This window comes from Suricata suricatta, chromosome 11 (genome assembly GCF_006229205.1).
Source record: "Suricata suricatta isolate VVHF042 chromosome 11, meerkat_22Aug2017_6uvM2_HiC, whole genome shotgun sequence".
Classification (NCBI taxonomy): domain Eukaryota; kingdom Metazoa; phylum Chordata; class Mammalia; order Carnivora; family Herpestidae; genus Suricata; species Suricata suricatta.
In genome coordinates this window covers 9,460,813-9,465,977 of record NC_043710.1, presented here as the reverse complement: position 1 = coordinate 9,465,977, position 5,165 = coordinate 9,460,813, and positions in this window count along the sequence as shown.

Below are 5,165 nucleotides of genomic sequence, written 5' to 3'. Positions count from 1 at the left end.
GGAGCGGCTGCAGGGACGCTGAAGCAGGGGAGCGGCTGCAGGGACGCTGAGGCAGGGCCGTCCCTCCACCAGCGGAACGACTACAAGGCTCCAATGATGGTTAGCATTTTGTAGCAATTATTGTTTAATTCAGGCATATGCATAGTCTTTTTGGACCCGATGCCAGTGGATGCCGACCTGACTGCAGTGGACTGTAAACACAACTCTGATGCGCACGAGGCAACGAAAGCATTCACTGGACCTGCTTTATTGCGGTATTTTTCTTTCTCGTGGTGGTCAGGAACCGAAGGTGCAATCTCGGAGGGCTGCCTGCGCGCAACCACGGCATGTAGCGTGAGAGCAGCCTTGGGGATGCGTCAGCGAGTGCATGTGGCTGTGTCCCCAGAAAACTAAGGACACTGAAACTTGAATTTCATATCATATTCATGTATCCCAAAGTATTTTTCCTTTAAGTTTTTTTTCTAACCATGTAAAAAATGTGAAGCAACTCTTAGCTCAGGAGCTGTGCAGACACAGGCTAGATCTGCCCCAGGCCACGGCATGCCGGGCCCTGGTTCAGAAGCCTAAATAATGTCCGGGGAAAGAGAGGCCATAGGGAATCATCAGCTCTGCTGTCGAGAAGCTAACAGTTCTCAGGGGCACCTGGGGGTCTCCGTCCTTAGGGGTCTGACTCTTGCTTTTGGCTCAGGTCATGGTTCTTGGGTTTGAGCCCTGCGTTGGGCTCTGGGCTGACAGTGTGGGGTCTGCTTGGGATTCTCTCTCTCTCTGTCTCTCTCACAAAAAAAGATTTTTGACAGTTATTTAAGAAGAAGAAGTATAATGTTCGAATAAGCCGTGTAAGGCCCCATATCCTATTGTTGAAACAAGTGATCTGAAAGACCTAACGAAGCCTCTCCGTCTATACTCAGGACACCTGCCTCTGCAAACAAGTGACATAGCCCAATTTTGAACTTTTCACAGAAGCTCACCGCAGTTCCTGAAAGACGCAATGTTCTGTGCCCAGATTGTCCTCTGTACTTGTCGATGCCAGTGCACAGCCACATGGCTGTCTCCTCAAAATATCTGTGGCCCTTCGGGCCCTATGAGTTCTGGTTGTGTGTGTGTGTGTGTGTATTTAATATGTTGCTGTGGTACAAAATACAAGTTCTGAAAAGGTCTATGCAGCCAACCTTCCCTCTGCTACACCTCAGCCCGAGTTCCTGCTCCACCCCTCCCTCACAATCTACACTTAACTGGGTACTTGTTATAAACACTGTAACATTTCAGAAACATTATTACAAAAATATGTACGAAAGACCAAACAAGAACAAAACAGTTGCCATAGTCTTCTCCCAGCCATTTCTTTCCTGTCTTGGACAGTATGTAGATATATTTTAAGTGCAGCTGTGATTATGGGGAATACACCATAAACCAGTTTGGTTTCCCACCCCGCCCCCCAACTCAGCTGTAGGAATGTGTTTTTAAAATGTGATGTTAATTCCTTGGGGACAGCTTTCAAAGTTCAGAGGAAAGAAAAAAACTTTACAAGCGCTTAGAGACTTGATAACATGGAGTTGCTTCTGGCTGACCAGCGTTCCAGTCAGTAACTAGGGGAAAAAAAGATAAAAGATAAAAATCATCTTTTTAAAGGGGCTCAGAGAATTACTGAAGGAAAGAGGATTGGGGCACCGAAAAATCTAAAGTAGGGAGGTTCCCAGAGAAGCGAGCTGACGGTTTGTACCAGATTTCCCCCCCAGCGGGGGGGATGGTGGGGAGGGGATTTGCTGATTCTGGGTTTGAGCAAGAAGCTAAGAATCCAGGCATTGCACAGAGGAGGGTTACAGCCAGGGAGACGAGAGGCCCGCAGAGCGCTAGGTGCTCTGATCACACCGGAGGGACAAAAGTGAGGGCTGGAGGAGCCTTCAAAACACAACTTTATCTCCGCAAGGTATTTACCTAATCTGGGGGCCAGAGGCTATCAAAAGGTAAGCCTCAAAGCTCTGAGAAGCAGAATAGAGTTTTTGGCAGATTGATGGAGCGGATAATTAGACTTCAGGAGGGAACTGGTGGGCAGATAAAAAGGTACAGATGACTCCCTACTGCGAACAAGATGAAACAGGCAGACTGGTGCTTGTCAAAACGGGAGTGCAGCCTCAAATCATATAGTTCTGAGCAAGGTAGCTGCCTTGCAGAGAAAAGAGTAGAGGAAAAACATCTAGAGACCCTGCAGTTTTCTTAAGTTTATTTCTTTATTCTGAGAGAGAGAGAACCCATGTGCATGTCGGGAAGAGGCAGAGAGGGAGGGAGAGAAGGAATCTCCAGGAGGCCTCCCACTGACAGTGCAGAGCCCCACACAGGACTTGAACTCACAAATCATGGTATCATGACCTGAGCTGAAGTCAAGTGTTGGATGCTTAACTGAGCCATCTAGGTGTCCCTACACTATAATTTTTTATACACAATTTTTGGATCTAATACCAGCGAGAGATAGCCCATGGATTATTTAAACCCAGAGTAAAAGTAAAAAACAAAAAAATATAAACAGGTGATCCAAATATTGGAGACATCAGACCAAGAGTTTAAATTATGATTGCCATGCTCAAGAAATAGAGGAACATATGGAGGAAATAGATACAAAAAATTTAAACTACACCAAGAGACTTCTAATAATGTCTCAGATCCTGTGGGAACGACCCCTCCACACATACCTGTAAAATCAGGACATAATATGAAAAACAGCTTTTGAAAATACTGGAGATTGAAAGGAAAGGCTGCTGGGCAGTCCACACCCAATAGAGGAGAATTATGCCGAGAAAGTTCCCTGTTTTTGCTGCTTGTGGCTGGGTAGGAGGCCAAGGGGCACGTCCAGTAGGCTGTGGAAAGTCCCAGCACCATAGTACGGAGGCAGCCAGAGCCAGGGGCCAGAAAGATGAGAATCTCAGAAGGGAAGGAGCCAGAGAGGCGGGGACCCGCGGATTCTGTCTGTCCGCATTTCTGCCCAGGCTCTGGACCACGCATGTGCAAGACAGACTCAAAGCAGCTGCGCTAAAGACCGATGGAGACAGATTGGAGCCGTCACCCAGTGAGTGTAGCCTGCGGGGTGTACCCAAGCAGGCTAATTACCTGACGCAACAAAAGGGACACTGCTCTTTGCAGACACACGGAACGTAAGCCGGAATGTCCACACTTCAGCCTCCAGAAGTGACCTGCACACAGAGATGAACCAGATACTGCAATTAGCCAACAAGGATATCAGAGCAGCAATGGAAATGCATTCCCGGCAAAATGATAAGTGACCTCGGCGCAGGAACCAATTACTTTTGAAAAGCAAATCCTGGAAATAAAAATGACTGTACCTGAAATGTTTTTAATTAAATGGGTGGATGTAACAGCAAGAGAGTAGAATAACTGGGGACGTCTGGTGGCTTGGTCAGCTAAGCATCTGACTTTGGCTCAGGTCATGATCTCACAGTTGGTAAGCTCAAGCCCCGCATGGGGCTCTGTGCTGACAATGCAGAGCCTGGAGCCTACCTTGAGTTCTGTGTCTCCTTCTCTCTCTGCTCCTCCCCCGCTCACACTCTGTCTCTCTCTCAAAAATAAACTTATAAAAAAGGGTAGATAACAATGAGTCAATGAACTAAAAGATAGACTCATAGAAATTACCCAAGCTGATAAAGGAGAATGAAAAGTTAAAAAAAAAAGTTTCACACACACGCAAAAAAGTTTCACAGACAAGCTGTATAATATCAAACAGTCTGACATATGTAATTGTAGTTCTAGAAGACAAAGAGGAGGAACAGAACAGAAAAAAATAAACAGCCAATAGTTTCCCAAGTTTGAAGAGAGATTTATAGATTTAAGATATTCCACAACCCCACCTTGATCAACATGAAAGGCCACACAAGGAGATCATGATCAAATCATTGAAAGCCAAAGATGAACCACGAATCTTGAAAAAGGCAAGAAAAGACAACACACCACATACAAAGGAATAACAATTAACGGATAGCTTCTCACTAGACACTGGAAACCAGAAGGGAACATAACAATGTCTCTAAGGGGCTAAAAGAAGAAAAAAAGATCAAGTCCGAATTCAGCAGTCACCAAAAATATACTTCAAGATTGAAGTTGGAATAAAGACATTTGCAGATAAAGAGAACGAGTTGCCAAGAGATGCTAAAGGAGTTCTTCAGGGAAATGACATCAGACAGAAACTCAAATCCTCAGAAAGGAATAGAGCACGTCAGAAACAGTGTCCAGTTAAATATGTTTTTTGTTTTCTTTTTCCCTGTTAATTTCCTTATAGTACATATGGGTGTAGAACACACACTGTTTTCAAGTCCTCAGAATATTGACCAGTATACGTTGGACCATAAAACAATTCTAAATGCACTTAAGAAATAATACATTTAAAAGGATAAAGAGTCTGTTCTTTGATAATAATGGGACTGACCTAGAAATCAGTAACAATAAGACAGCGAGGGGGTTGGTTGAGGTCCAGTCATTAGAGAGAAACCACGTGGTCATTTAAACATGACAAGTTTACTATAAAGAATCATTAAAGGGGCGCCCGGGTGGCTCAGTCAGTTAAGCAACCAACTTCAGCTCAGGTCATGATCTCACAGTCCGTATGTTCGAGCCCTGCATCAGACTCTGTGCTGACAGCTCAGAGCCTGGAGCCTGCTTTGAATTCTGTGTCTCCCTCTCTCCCTGCCCCTCCCCAGCTCGCTCTGTCTCTCAACAATGAAAATTTTTTTTTAATTTAAAAATTAAATAAATCATTAAATTAATGACAAAAGAGTAACTATAAAGATGTAAAGAGAATTCTAAAAGGGTACCTGAGGGCTGAGGGAGAGTACCCAAGGAAGGACCAACTTGGCAGAGTCCCCAGCCCCCAAGGCTGGGGGTTAGACCTCACCGCAGCCCACTGGGCGGTAGACAAGTTCACTGCTTTGCCCAGGACGCCTCCACGACAGAGGGAAGCCGAGGCTGGTGAGTGGGCACGGGAGGGGGGTGTGGAAGGACACCACCGGCAGACCCCAGGCCCAGGGCACACAGTGTCCACAGGCGGGTCAGAGCCATTGGGAAGGTGCCCAAAGGAGTTAAAAGTGTCCTGTGTGTGCGAGGCCTGAAGCCATGGCCTCCACACGGTGGTGAGGGGGTGGGGGGGAACCACGGGAGTCACT